General features: G+C 49.3%; 1 long non-coding RNA gene and 1 other non-coding gene across 3 annotated transcripts; both read left to right on the top strand.

Annotated features, from left to right (window-relative positions):
• Window positions 1–4786: 4786 nt before the first annotated feature.
• Window positions 4787–9134, top strand: LOC101002551. Of its 2 annotated transcripts, none has more exons than XR_644816.4 (5): window positions 4787–5220; window positions 5635–7150; window positions 7623–7692; window positions 8104–8328; window positions 8839–9134. It is a non-coding gene; the product is annotated as an uncharacterized LOC101002551 (long non-coding RNA). The 2 variants fall into 2 exon arrangements; XR_160323.4 differs by having other exon boundaries at window positions 4805–5220; window positions 5635–5711.
• On the top strand, window positions 6220–6352 carry LOC116274779. The gene has a single exon (XR_004183554.1). It is a non-coding gene; the product is annotated as a small nucleolar RNA SNORA9 (small nucleolar RNA).
• Window positions 9135–13472: the final 4338 nt, after the last annotated feature.

Raw genomic sequence — 13472 nt, 5'->3', positions numbered from 1 at the left:
GCCTGTAATCCCAACATTGTGGGAGGCCGAGGCAAGAGGATTGCTTGAACCCAGGAGCTGGAGATCAGCCTGGGCAACAGGACAGGACCCCGTCTCTACAAAATAAAAAATTAAAAAATTAGGGCGAGGTGCAGTGGCTCACGCTTGTAATCTCAGCACTTTGGGAAGCTGAGGCAGGTGGATCACGAGGTCAAGAGTTCAAGACCAGCCTGGCCAAGATGGTGAAACCCTGCCTCAACTAAAAATACAAAAATTAACCAGGCATGGTGACAGGTGCCTGTAATCCTAGCTACTTAGGTGGCTGAGGCAGGAGAATTGCATGAACCTGGGAGGCAGAAGTTGCAGTGAGCCGAGATCACGCCACTGCACTCCAGCCTGGGCGACAGAGCAAGACTCTGTCTCAGAAAAATAAACAAACAAATAAATAAATAGCCAGGTGTGGTGGCAAGCTCCTGTGGTCCCAGCTATTTGGGAGGCTGAGGTGGGAGGATCACTTGATCCTGGGGGTGTGGAGGTTGCAGTGAGCCATGATAGCACCACTGTGCTCTAGCCTGGGAGACACAGTGAGATCCTGTCTCAAAAAAAAAAAATCTATCTTTTGTTACAAGGGCTCTAGCTGAGAATTTAGAAGGGTAGCAAGAAAATTCATCTTTTCTCCCCTAAATATGCTACTGATAGAGAAAGGAGACAGCCAAATGCCATCCAGATCATTATGTGCAGAGGGCTTGCCTAAACATGCCTATGCTGAAAAATTCCATCCCTTAACATATGTGTAGTAAGGGAAATAAATCAGCGTGGAGTGGCTCAGACTAGGGGCCCACGTGTGCACTGGGGGAATGGGGTGGAGCCACCAGGTATTCACGCTTTATGCAGGGGAGGAGCCGGACCTCTTCAGCTCCGGTGTGGTGGCCTGGTATTCAATCTGTGGAGTGGGAGACTGTTGGCAGGACTGCCTGTTTGCTAAGGGCTTTCTTTTCACTTAATAAATTCTGACCCTTCAACGTGTCCATGTGCCTAATTTTTCCTGATTGGGAGACAAGAACCCAGATTTTAGCTGAACTAAAGAAAAATATCCTGCGTCACTACTTGGCCTGGAAGAACAATGGAATTACTCATTTGAGATGTGGGTTTGAAGAAAGTTATTTTTAGTATTCTGATAAGCAGTTAACATACTGCTGTCATGTTTCTCTCTTTGTGCCAGTCTCATGTAGTTTCCCAGCATAATCACAATTAAACTGATTATGTGATTTTTGTGTTAGCATCCTTTCTAATTAGTTTTTTTTGTTTTTTTGTTTTGTTTTTGTTTTTGTTTTTGAGACGGGATCTTGGTCTGTCACCTAAGCTGGAATGCATTGCCACGATCACAGCTCATTGCGGCCTCAACCTCTGGGGCTCAAGTGATCTACCCACCACCTCAGCCTCCTGAGCAGCTGGCACTATCAGCGGACACCACCATGACTGGCTAATTTTTTAAGCTTTTTGTAGAGACGGGTTTTGTGATGTTGCTCAAGCTGGTCTTGAACTCCTGGGCTAAAGCGATCCTCCTGTCTGGGCCTCCTGAAGCACTGGGATTACAGGCCACCAAGTCTGGCCTCTAATTACTTTGATAATAAGTAAGCATCTCCCCTTCTCTTTTCTTTCTGAGACAGTCTCGCTCTGTTGCCCAGGCTGGAGTGCAATGGCACAATCTCGGCTCACTGCAACCTCCGCCTCCCGGGTTCAAGCAATTCACCTGCCTCAGCCTCCCAAGTAGCTGGGATCACAGGTGTGTGCCACCACACCTGACTAATTTTTTGTATTTTTAGTACAGATTGGGGTTTCACCATGTTGCTCACCCTGTTCTTGAACTCCTGACCTCAGGTGAACCACCAGCCTTGGCCTCCCAAAGTGTTGAGATTACAGGCATGAGCCACCACGCCTGGCTCTTTTTTGGTTGTTTCTGAGCCGGAGTCTCACTCTGTCACCCAGGCTGGAATACAGTGGTGCCATCTCGGCTCACTGCCACCTCCACCTCCTGAGTTCAAGCGATTCCCCTGTCTCAGCCTCCTGAGAGGCATGCACTACCACACCTGGCTATTTTTTGTATTTTTAGTAGAGAAGGGGTTTCACCATGTTGGCCAGGTTGGTCTTGAACTCCTGACCTCAAGTGATCCTCCCACCTCAGCCTCCCAAAGTGCTGGGATTACAGGCGTGAGCCACCGCGCCCAGCCGCATCCCCTCTTCTCTAGTGAATTTTTTGGGGTTATCACTCTGTTAAAAAGCACTTCTCTTTCAGTTCCTTAGGTGAGCCCACTTTTTTCAGTAACACACATTCTCTGGCCCTTCGTAACTATTTACTTTCCCAGTTCTCTTTCATCTTGAAACCACCATTGCAAAATTATAACTGCAACAGTGACAGGGATCTGATCGAACCAAGTCCATCTTGTTTCTAACTTCCAAGCTGTCCTTGTTCATTCCTGAGTGTAGGCTGAACTAACTTTGGGAAAAACTTATAGTTTAAAAGAAAGATAATAATAGCCCTTTGCCAAAACAAACCCCGATCTTGCCTGGGGACCAGACTGCCTTTGTAGGGGTAACAAATTAGCCAAAAGATTAGAAATTATGGTTTAGGAATCATGCAGCTGGAGGCTACAAGATTCTGACCCTCCCCAAATTGCTCCTGGGGATAACATCACTAAAGTCTAAGATCAGTGCTTGAGATATTTTGCAGACCTTGCACTGGATGGATCAGCTGGCACCACCCAGATCAATAAACTGGCTCATCAGATCTTGTGGCCCCTACCCAGGAACTCAGTCAAGCACAAGACAGCTTCAACTCCCTATGATTTCATCTCTGACCCAATCAATCAGCACTCCTGACTCATTGGCTGCCGCCCACCCTCCAAATTATCCTTAAAAACTGTGACCTCCTTGGCCGGGCGCGGTGGCTCAAGCCTGTAATCCCAGCACTTTGGGAGGCCGAGACGGGCGGATCACGAGGTCAGGAGATCGAGACCATCCTGGCTGACACGGTGAAACCCCATCTCTACTAAAAAATACAAAAAAACTAGCCGGGCGAGGTGGCGGGCGCCTGTAGTCCCAGCTACTCGGGAGGCTGAGGCAGGAGAATGGCATGAACCCGGGAGGCGGAGCTTGCAGTGAGCCAAGATCACGCCACTGCACTCCAGCCTGGGCGGCAGAGCGAGACTCTGTCTCAAAAAAAAAACAACAAACAAACAAACAAAAAAACTGTGACCTCCAAATGCTTGGGGAGACTGATTTGAGTAATAAAAGAAGTCCCAGTTTCCCGCACAGCTGGCTCTGCATGAATTATTCTTTCTCTATTGCAATTCCCCTGTCTTGATAAATGGGTTCAGCCTAGGCAGCAGGCAAGGTGAACCTGTTGGGCCATTACAATCTCATAGCGGAGTGGCAGAATGGACAGACCAGAGAACCCTGTGCTAGGACAATCTGCACCAGGCCCTGGCTGTTGTAGGAGGTCTTGAACAAACCACTTAACTTGTTTGGGTGAGCCTTAGTTTCCATGTTAGTAATCTGGAAGTAATAGTTCTGCCTTATCTGTCCGTTAGGGTTTTGACATTTAGTGAAGTATGGAATTTGTATACTGTAAGGTGATTGAATGTATTTAGTAGGTGCTATACGTAAAATACAAGTTTCAAGCACTACTCTGCTTTTACTTATAGAACCACGTTCTCACTTTTCTAGCCTGAACATTCAAGACCCTTGAACACATAGTCCTTATCTCCCGCTCCTCACTGAGACCCTTCCAGAACACTACAAACTGTAATACTTAGCTGTATCACCAGCAAACCATGTCCTTCCCAATTTCAGGACCTTTCAATGTGCTTTCCTCTGCCTGGGGGTGGGTGGGGGTGGACGGCAGTTTCCTCCCAACCCATGAAACTTCTCCACAAACGTAGAAGAGACAGAAAACCATTATTGAATAAGTATTAAACCAGATTGTGATGCCGTACATCACATGCAACCTGCTAAAGGCAACACAAAGACAGAAACTCACTTTTTGTATACAGCTAAGTGGAGATAGCCCATCGCATTATGTAGGTTTTGCAATTTGGAGTCAGGGGACAAGTTAAGGCTTTGTCCTCCTAAGAAACCGGACTCTGGGCCCTTTCGTCCCTTAACAATTACATTTCTTTCTTTCCTTTTCTTTTCTTTTTGTTTGTTTGTTTTTGAAACGGAGTCTCGCTCTGTCTCCTGGCTGGAGTGCAGTGGCGCGATCTCGGCTCACTGCAACCTCCGTCTCCCGGGTTCAAGCGATTCTCCTGCCTCAGCCTCCTGAGTAGCTGGAACTACAGGCACGCTTCACCATGCCCAGCTAATTTTTGTACTTTTAGTAGGGACAGAGTTTCACCATGTTGGCCAAGATGGTCTCGATCTCTTGACCTTGTAATCCGCCCGCCTCGGCCTCCCAAAGTGTTGGGATTGCAGGCGTGAGTCACCGCACCCGGCCAACAATTACACTTCAAGGAGATGGCTCCCAAGAAACATTCCTGAGTTGAACCTAGCCATAGAAGAAAAAGACTTGAGTACATTTGGAAAGGAGAGATGCTGAAATTTTGAAAGAAAAAGGGAGGGGGGATGGTTTCTCGTCCCTTATTTTCCGCAGGGAAAATTAAACCCTATGTATAATTTGTATTTGCCCTTCCACCTGCATCATCTTTCCCACCGGCAGGCTCCTGTTCATTCCCAAGGCTCCACATCCACTTCGTGCTTGGATTCCGCCCGGCCCTTCCTGTGCGGCCGCATCAGGAAGGCACCACCCATTAGGGGCTCAACGCGCCCCTCCAGGCCACGGAGTCAGACCTCCGTCCTTTCAGCGGCAGGGGCAGATTACGTAACTCCAGTCTTCTGGTCACTAAAGGAGGATAACAGAGGGCGGTCGAGAGACTCCGCTGACGCCTCAGGACGCAGCGCGGTCGAGCCCCAGGACCCTAAAGTCTACGGCCCAGCGCACCCCACCAAGCGAGCGCCCGCGGCAGCGTGACGTAATCTGCCCCAAACGCTGTGGCCCGGGCCGCGCACGGCTTCGGGGCGGGACTATGCGGTGACGTCGAGGTGCGCGGCGCAGCGCGCGGCGTCAGTTTTGGCTGTGGGCGTCTGTACTCCATAGTCCGTACTCGCCGCGGCGCGGTGTTCTGCAGCATAGTCATCCACCGCAATCCTGGGCCTCACGTGTTGCCTGACCATTCCTGAGCCCAGGTAGGGGTCGTGGGGGATCGGGTTGAGTGGCGGGCGGCGTGGGAGGCTGGGCCGCAGTGAGTGGGGGCACCAGTAGTTCTTGGAACCCAAGCCTTCACTACACGTGCTACTTCCTCGCAAGACGGGGTTGAGCGCGTTCGGAACATTTTCCCCGGAGGAGACTCGGGGGTTACATGATAAGTAACCTCGTGCTTCTCTTTCAGCAGAGAAATGGGGCTTCTCCTGCATGACGTGGGTGGACCCCAGTGGGCGGTATGAGACGTGTGGTCTGGAGGGACCTCACGGGAAGGCATGGGGTTGTGTGTAGACCTGCCTCAAGAGAGGCTGTAGAGTGGGCCAGGCGTTGCATGGAGCCAGAGCTGAATAATGGTTCAGAGGCACAAGCTGGAGCTAACTACATTTGTTCCCTTCTAGGTGGGAGCCTTGGCTGAGGTGATGGTCTCAAAGTGGAAGAGCTTACTGTCACAGCAACTGTTTTGCAAGATGCCCCGGTAAATCACGTTGCAAAGACCCCAACTCTGCCTTCCTGGAACTAGGCCTGCGTTTTCTCTGAACCATTATTTCATGGGGAAAATGAAATCTACTTCATGTGTCCTGTCTTACTCGTTCAGAAGTGATTTCTGAGCCGTAAGATACATGACAGAAAAATAAAGGGGAAAAGGCTGCATTTATATTAACTACATGATGATAAATAAGGACGTTTCTGGTCACAGTGAAGAGCCATGCTAGAATTGTAGTGTCATAGAATGTGGAAGTTTAGTTCGTGTTGTCTGATCTATTTAATAATTTAATAAGTTTATCTCTTCCAAGACACCTTCCCTTCTTCCTTAGCCAGAAATGATCTTTCCCTGAGAGTCATCAGTAGCTCTGGGCTCCTGGAACCAAGCTTAGGTGCCTAATTGAACTCTGTTCTCTTCCCACAGCCTCCAGCAGGGACTGGTGCTTAGTGAGAGTGGGCTGCCAGATTCCTTGAGTGTGGGGGATTTGGGTGAATGAGGGTAGCAAGCCTCCAGCGTGCTTGGGTCTGCGGTGACCCTATGCATTCCTTAAGTGCTTGCTAGAACAGTTTTGAAACGGTTTGAGGCCTTGCCCTGCTCCATCCAGAGCAAGGTTATAGAAATTTCAGACAATGACTGGCTCCCTCCTGGATCTGGTGTCTTGTATAGAGCTGGGCCTTATATAGATCTGCCCCATCTAATGTGGCAGCCACTTGGTATGCGTGATTAAATTACATTTAATTTTCACACTAACCACATTTCAGGCGGTCAGTAGCCACAGGTGGCCAGTGGCTACCATATTGGGCCGCACTGATTAGATGGCATTTCTGTCGCTGTGGAAGTTGTTTTGGACGATGCTAGTGTGAAAGGTAAAGGGAATTCTGAGTGTTTGCTATGCTCCAGGCTCAGTACAAATTTTATTTTATTATACACTTAAAGCAAAAGTCTTTTAAAAGTTGAGAATGAAGCCAAGAGAGGTGGTAAGGGTAGGAGTTGAAACAGTGGAGAGGAATAACAGGGAAGAGTCCTGCCCTGAGAGACTCATGAACAGGATATTTACAAGGCAAAGCAAAGAGAACCAAAGTCTCAGTTCTGCAGAGGGGCTGAGTGCCCCAGGAGCTAGTGGAGGGTGAGGTCAATGTGTACTCATCTTAAAGGAAAAACTCATGGAAGAGGAAGGTGCTAATGTTGAACACCTATTTTGTGCCAAATCTCTTAATTCTTGTTTTAAATATTTGAGGTATCACCATGAGGTTGTGTTTAAATTCAGTACACATGAGGGGCCCAAGGTCAGAATTATGTGTCCAGGGTTGCCCAGCCACAAACCAGCAGATCAGGTTTGATGCCAGGCCTCTCTCATCCTGCAGCCTGAGTGGAATATAGAAGCCGGTGGGAAGGAGATGGATGCCTTCAAGTTCTTGTCTTGGTGTTAGGTGTGTTAAAGAATTGACTGGGGGGGCCGGGCGCGGTGGCTCAAGCCTGTAATCCCAGCACTTTGGGAGGCCGAGACGGGTGGATCACGAGGTCAGGAGATCGAGACCATCCTGGGTAACACAATGAAACCCCGTCTCTACTGAAAAATACAAAAAAAAAAAAAAAAAAAAAAAAAACTAGCTGGGCGAGGTGGCGGGCGCCTGTAGTCCCAGCTACTCTGGAGGCTGAGGCAGGAGAATGGTGTGGACCCGGGAGGCGGAGCTTGCAGTGAGCTGAGATCCGGCCACTGCACTCCAGCCTGGGCTACAGAGCGAGACTCCGTCTCAAAAAAAAAAAAAAAAAAAAGAATTGACTGGGATGGGAAGAGTGTTGCTGGCTTGGGCATAGCACAAGCAGCACAGCTGTGTTCCTTTGGGTGGTGGGGTCGCCTCTCTTAAAGGTAGAGGCTTCCAGCTGATTCTGTCTTTTCAGGCCAGGAACAGTTGCTGAACACCCCAGGCCTGCTGAGGTCCCTCCTTGAGTCTCATGTTCAAGCAATCTTGTGAGTAAAGCACTGGCTACCCCTTTTCCTTATTATCTTTTCAAGGATGTTTGTGCAGCAGACAGCCTTGGAACATACGAGGTAGTACCTTCTTCCAGAGCAGAGAGCAGGCATTTTTTTTTTTTTTGAGACGGAGTCTCGCTCTGTCGCCCAGGCTGGAGTGCAGTGGCGCGATCTCGGCTCACTGCAAGCTCCGCGAGAGCAGGCATTCTTGCTGTGCGTTATGAAAGGGTAGAGTCCTGCACTCCTTTCCTGTAGTAGTCCAATGGCCTAGGCAGGTGCCTCTGACTTCCCTATGGGAACTGGGGCTTGGGAGGGTGGTAGAAAATGCTGATGCTCTGGCTATTGCTATTGCTTTGAATAATCAATGGTCCCTTGTCCCTAATCGAGGAATTTTGTATTTTCTACCAGTGTCCATGAAACTGGGAGGCGACCTTGTTAGCTGCCAGTTCCTGACAGCCACCTCTCACCAGTGGCTCCACTCTGTGTCCCTGACCCAGCACATGGCACAAGAGTACCTGCCATCCCTCAGTGTTTCTACAGCAGCAATCCTGAGATGCCGGAGCTAGAGGGGACCTGACCTGAGAGAAGATACCTTCAGTGGCTGCTAGGCTGTTCCTTGGAACCTGTGCAGGGGTAAGTGTGCAGGAAGGTCTCACCTAGCAAGTCACTTCACTCCTGTTTTATTTAGAATCACCTGGCTAGAAAAAGTTCAAAAACCATCACCTTATTTTGACCTTCCCGTATTGTAAGTCAGGTTATTGAATCCCAGAAAGGTTCATTGTCTTTGAGCTCACAAGACTATTTTGGGACAAACAGTTGTCTAGTGTTTGGACTCGTGAACCCTGATTCTTGGGGGTGGTATTTTACTGCTTTTGTGATTTGGTTTCAACATACATAGTCTTTTCTCTGGAGTAACCTTAGGTCAGTGGCCAGTGTTTCAGCCCCTGGAAAGGGCATGGGCTGCCACTGAGGTTGGTCACAGGCCTCTCAGCTCATGGTGGGAGTGGGTTCAGGAGTTGGTAAGTAGGGTTCAGTTCTGTTGTTGCCGCTGATGGCAATAGGGGTTTGTAATAATCCCTAGTTGTGTCAATTATGTCACTTAATTTTCACAACAGGTCTGTGAAGTGTTTCTCATTTTTACAGATGAGGCCTGCCTGTGTTAATACATCTGCTGATGAGTGGAGCTGAATTTGAATGCAAGTCTTGGCACCTTAATTGAGCAAGTTTGAAACCTTGTTTGCTGCCCTTCTGGAAGGAGTCAGGAATTTCCAGTTCTGGGCCTGGCCTATGGGTCTGACAGACCTCTGGCCCTAGGTTTGGGTGCCAGGTTCTCTGCTTCCAGAATGAGAAGCTTTGCTGTGCACCAGGACCTGGGCCCTTCTGGTATCTCCTAAATGAAAAACAAGGGCTATTTAATAAATATGGATTTAAATATGTGATTTAGACCTGCCTCTTCTTTCCGTAAGCAAAGATAAGGAAGACCCTGTGTCTTCTTGAAGGAGTTGTCAGCTAAGTCCAAGGGATCGCCAAATATTTCACCATTCTCAATGCTCATGCTTGTAGATAGCCACTTGGAACTCTGATCACCTTATGTGCATGTGCCACCAGTTTCAACTGACAGTGGCAAACTGTGGTGAGAGTTCACAAGCCAAGGCCAACTGCATTCTGCAGTAGGGTGGTGGTGCACAAAGGCACTGTCATCAGGAGCTTTACCTTGAGATCCTGAGTGGTTTCCAGGAACATTTGATGGTTGGCTCGATAAGACATTCTGTCTCTTTAGATCGTCTTAGGTATTGACCTAAGCATTCAAACAAGTTACAGAAGTAATACCCTTAATATGTGTGATGTGCCCCAGGTTGGTGTTGGTGATGTTGTCAAGGAATGTTGCAGCAGGCCAAGGCCTGACAAATAGAGCCATTAAAGTACCAGTGACTTTTTTTTTAATCTGAGACAGAGTCTGTTGTCCAGGCTGGAGTGCAGTGGCATGATCTCAGCTCATTGCAACATTCGCCTCCCAGGTCAAATGATTCTCCTTCCTCAGCCTCCCAAGTAGCTAGGATTATAGGCGCCCACCACCATGCCCAGCTAGTTTTGTATTTTTAGTAGAGACAGGGTTTCACCATCTTGGCCAGGCTGGTCTTGGAACTCCTGACCTCGTGCTCCACCCACTCAGCCTCCCAAAGTGCTAGGATTACAGGCGTGAGCCACTGCACCGAGCCCTTTTTTTTTTTTTTTTTTTGAGATGAAGTCTTGCTCTGTCATCCAGGCTAGAATGCAGTGACATGATCTTAGCTCACTATAACCTCCGCCTCCTGGGTTCAAGCGATTCTCCTGTCCCAACCTCTCAAGTAGCTGGGATTACAGGCATATGCCACCACACTTAGCTAATTTTTGCATTTTTAGTAGAAATGGGGTTTTACCATGTTGGTCAGGCTGGTCTCAAACTTCTGATCTCAGGTGATCCATCTGCCTTGGCCTCCCAAAGTGCTGGGATTATAGGCGTGAGCCACCACACCCAGCCTCCAGTGACTTACATTCAATTTACTACTGACAGTGAATGGAAAAGCACCCAAAGGGGCCTGCAACAGGAGGCACAGCATCTACCCTTGTTGAGGAGCCAATTCTAGACTGCAGCTGAGCAGATTGTCTAGTCTGCAGCTATACCATGGGAGGAGTGGGGTATGAACCGGAAGCCTCACATCCCTGCTTAGAAAAAAATCCCAGGAGACAGCAATTCCTGATAGCCTCCCAAAGGGATGGAACAGGGAGTGGAGCTGGCCTTATGGCAGTGCCTCCCAGGCCTCCACCCTCAGTTCCAGAAGGTTTTGGGAAACCCTTCAAAAGCACCAGCCCAACAGCCTGGAGGTGGAGAGGAGACCACACTTGTCAGAGCTTGGAAGGACTGAATGTGAATTTGCCTAAGAGGAGCCCCAGGTCTGGCCCAGGGTGGAGCCAGAGGCTGCCCACTTACAAATTTGGGGATTTTTCAGGCTCAGTTGAGCTGTGTGGCCTGTGGCCTCTGAGAGTATGCGCCTTGGTAGAGCCATTCCCCTACAACTAGCCCAATGGTAGCACCTCAGATGAGGTAAAAAAATTTTAAATACAAATACTAAGTTATGGTACATTGTGTAGAGCTGAAAAAGCAACTCCCCTGAAAGGGGACATTTTTCTGGGGCTGGGGATTTGCTGCAAGGTCAGCACCAACAGAGCACGCCTGGGATGTGAAGATTGCATCGTGGAGGGTGAGGGCAAGGGGACTGTAGATGCAGCAGTAGGAGCCTTGGTGTTGGGAGGTATCGTGAAACTGATCCGGATGAGATAATGAGAGTGAAACTCACCAGGGCCAGGATGGTTTCCTCAGCCCCCGCCAGGCTTGAGTTGGTGGTGGCCCCTCCTTGCTGTCCTTCCATTAGGAGCCTCTGCCTTTGTTTAGCTACCTGTTTTACCAGTCAGACCCTGTAAGGAGCATGCCCTGGGGATGCCCTAGCAGACAGAGCTACCACTTGTCCTGCCTTCTGAGGACCAGGCCGTGACTCTGACTGACTGGCTTTCCCTGGGGTTTGAGTAGGACCCACTGAATTCAGTGCTAGAAGGGCCCAGAGGTCTGTTGACCCAGGAGGGAACTTCCTTTGCAGTGATGTCATCTTGGCCTCAGTTTTTTTTTTTTTTTTTTTTTTTTTTTTGAGACGGAGTCTCGCTCTGTAGCCCAGGCTGGAGTGCAGTGGCCAGATCTCAGCTTACTACAAGCTCCGCCTCCCGGGTTCACGCCATTCTCCGGCCTCAGCCTCCCGAGTAGCTGGGACTACAGGCGCCCGCCACCTCGCCCGGCTATTTTTTGTATTTCTTAGTAGAGACGGGGTTTCACCGTGTTAGCCAGGATGGTCTCGATCTCCTGACCTCGTGATCCGCCCATCTCGGCCTCCCAAAGTGCTGGGATTACAGGCTTGAGCCACCGCGCCTGGCCGGCCTCAGTTTTAATAGATGTAAAACGAAAATAACAGTAACTCCTACAAGGGTCATGAGAATCAAATGAGGCAATGCATGGCAAATTTGTGCAAACTACCAAGGAAGGACCAGGGTCCCAGCAACCAGCAGCGTCTAAAGCAAGGGCGGGCAAACTCCTCCCGCCGGCGAAATCTCTGAGCTAGGAGTGGTCTTGACATTTTTAAGTCATTAGTGGCAGGGGGGAAACCCAAAATAGTATGATTACGTGACAGATGAAAAGTTTGCAAAGTTCACATTTCGGTGTCCTTAACGTTTTCCTGGAACACAGCCATGTTGGTTCCATTGGTTGGCTTGACTCCCTGGGGGTTGGGGAAGTGAAACTGAAAAGGGAGATGAGCTGGCAAGAGTCTGGGTGAGAATTCCCAGACTTGAGTGTAGGTTTGGGAAACCCTTCAAAAGCACCAGCCCAAGAGCCTGGGGGTGGAGAGGAGACCACACTTGTCAGAGCTTGGAAGGACTGAATTTGAATTTGCCTAAGAGGAGCCTCAGGTCTGGCCCAGGGTGGAGCCAGAGGCTGCCCACTTACAAATTTGGGGATTTTTCAGGCCAGTGGTCCCTTATCGCAGATGGTGCATGACTCAGTTTTATTAGGTACTTGGATACTTTCAGTTTTATCAGGAATACGTTCACTTTAAGGTATTTGAGAGAAAAAAATAACCTTAACTTGCCTATCCATTACTTCGAAGTTTGAAAAATGGGATGACTGAAAGACAATAGTTAAAATAGTGCTTACGAGTACAACAAATCTCAAAGGCATCATATGAATGACTGAAGTTTGGGAATTCTGGAGTCCAGTCTCTGACCTCCCTGTATGAGGGCAGGGGTAAAAGAGAAATGTTCCCAGTCTATTTGTAGGATGAGAGAGAACTGTGTCCATTGGACCTTTGATGAGAGAATTGCCCCAGTGTTCTTAGAGGACCTTTGATGAGAGAATTGCCCCAGTGTTCTTAGAGGATGGGTGTGACCTGCCCCAGTCTGTCCTGGGATGAGAAAGAACTTTCCCCAGTCTGCCTAGAGGCTAAGAGAACTGCACCCCTCCCACTTCTTCCAGGAGACGGGCACCGAGTGTCAGGAATGCAGTGTTTGGAGATTTTGGCCACTCCCCAAATGCAGCCACTCCCCAAATGCGCTGCCTCATCTTCAAAGCGCAGGGACAGCAGCTCTGAGATGAGGTCCCCAGGGCTCCAGGCACGTGCCTGGTCCTCACTGGGTTTATGGGGGATCAGCTGGATGCAAGTACAAGGCAGAGGACAGTTAGGGGTCCCACTGAAGGCCAGCCCTATGCAGAGGATGCTCTGGGGTCCTCCGTCCCTCCCCCGTGGTTGGGGTGGGGAACTGCAGTGCTAGGACCACTGGTCCTTGGCAGGTTACACAAGAAGCTTTGCTCATCTACACCCCAGTGTGGCCTTCACACTTCAAAGAAGGCTGTTGCCCCCACCCCAAAGGCCTGGATATTAGGATCTTTTTTCATTTTTGTATTAATGTACAATGTACATACAGTAAATTGCATCTAGTGTTCAGTTCTGACTTGACAGACACGCACAGCCGGGTAACCAAGATCACGTCAAGAAATCCTTCTTTAAACTCCCACAAGTGACTCTAACGTGCTACCAGGGTTGGAAACCAACCCACAGAGTCTTGTCTCCTGCTTGTGGGTGGAAGGGAGCTTCCGAAGGAGGCCAGCAAAGAACCCTCCAGAGCAGGGAGGACCCAGCATCCGGCCCCTCGGCCCTGGCGTGCAAGCGGGTCAGACCGTTAGGCACAGCCTCCCT

This window comes from Papio anubis, chromosome 4 (assembly GCF_008728515.1).
Source record: "Papio anubis isolate 15944 chromosome 4, Panubis1.0, whole genome shotgun sequence".
Lineage (NCBI taxonomy): Eukaryota > Metazoa > Chordata > Mammalia > Primates > Cercopithecidae > Papio > Papio anubis.
Note: the sequence above shows the minus strand (reverse complement) of the source record. Positions and strands in the feature narration are given on the sequence as shown.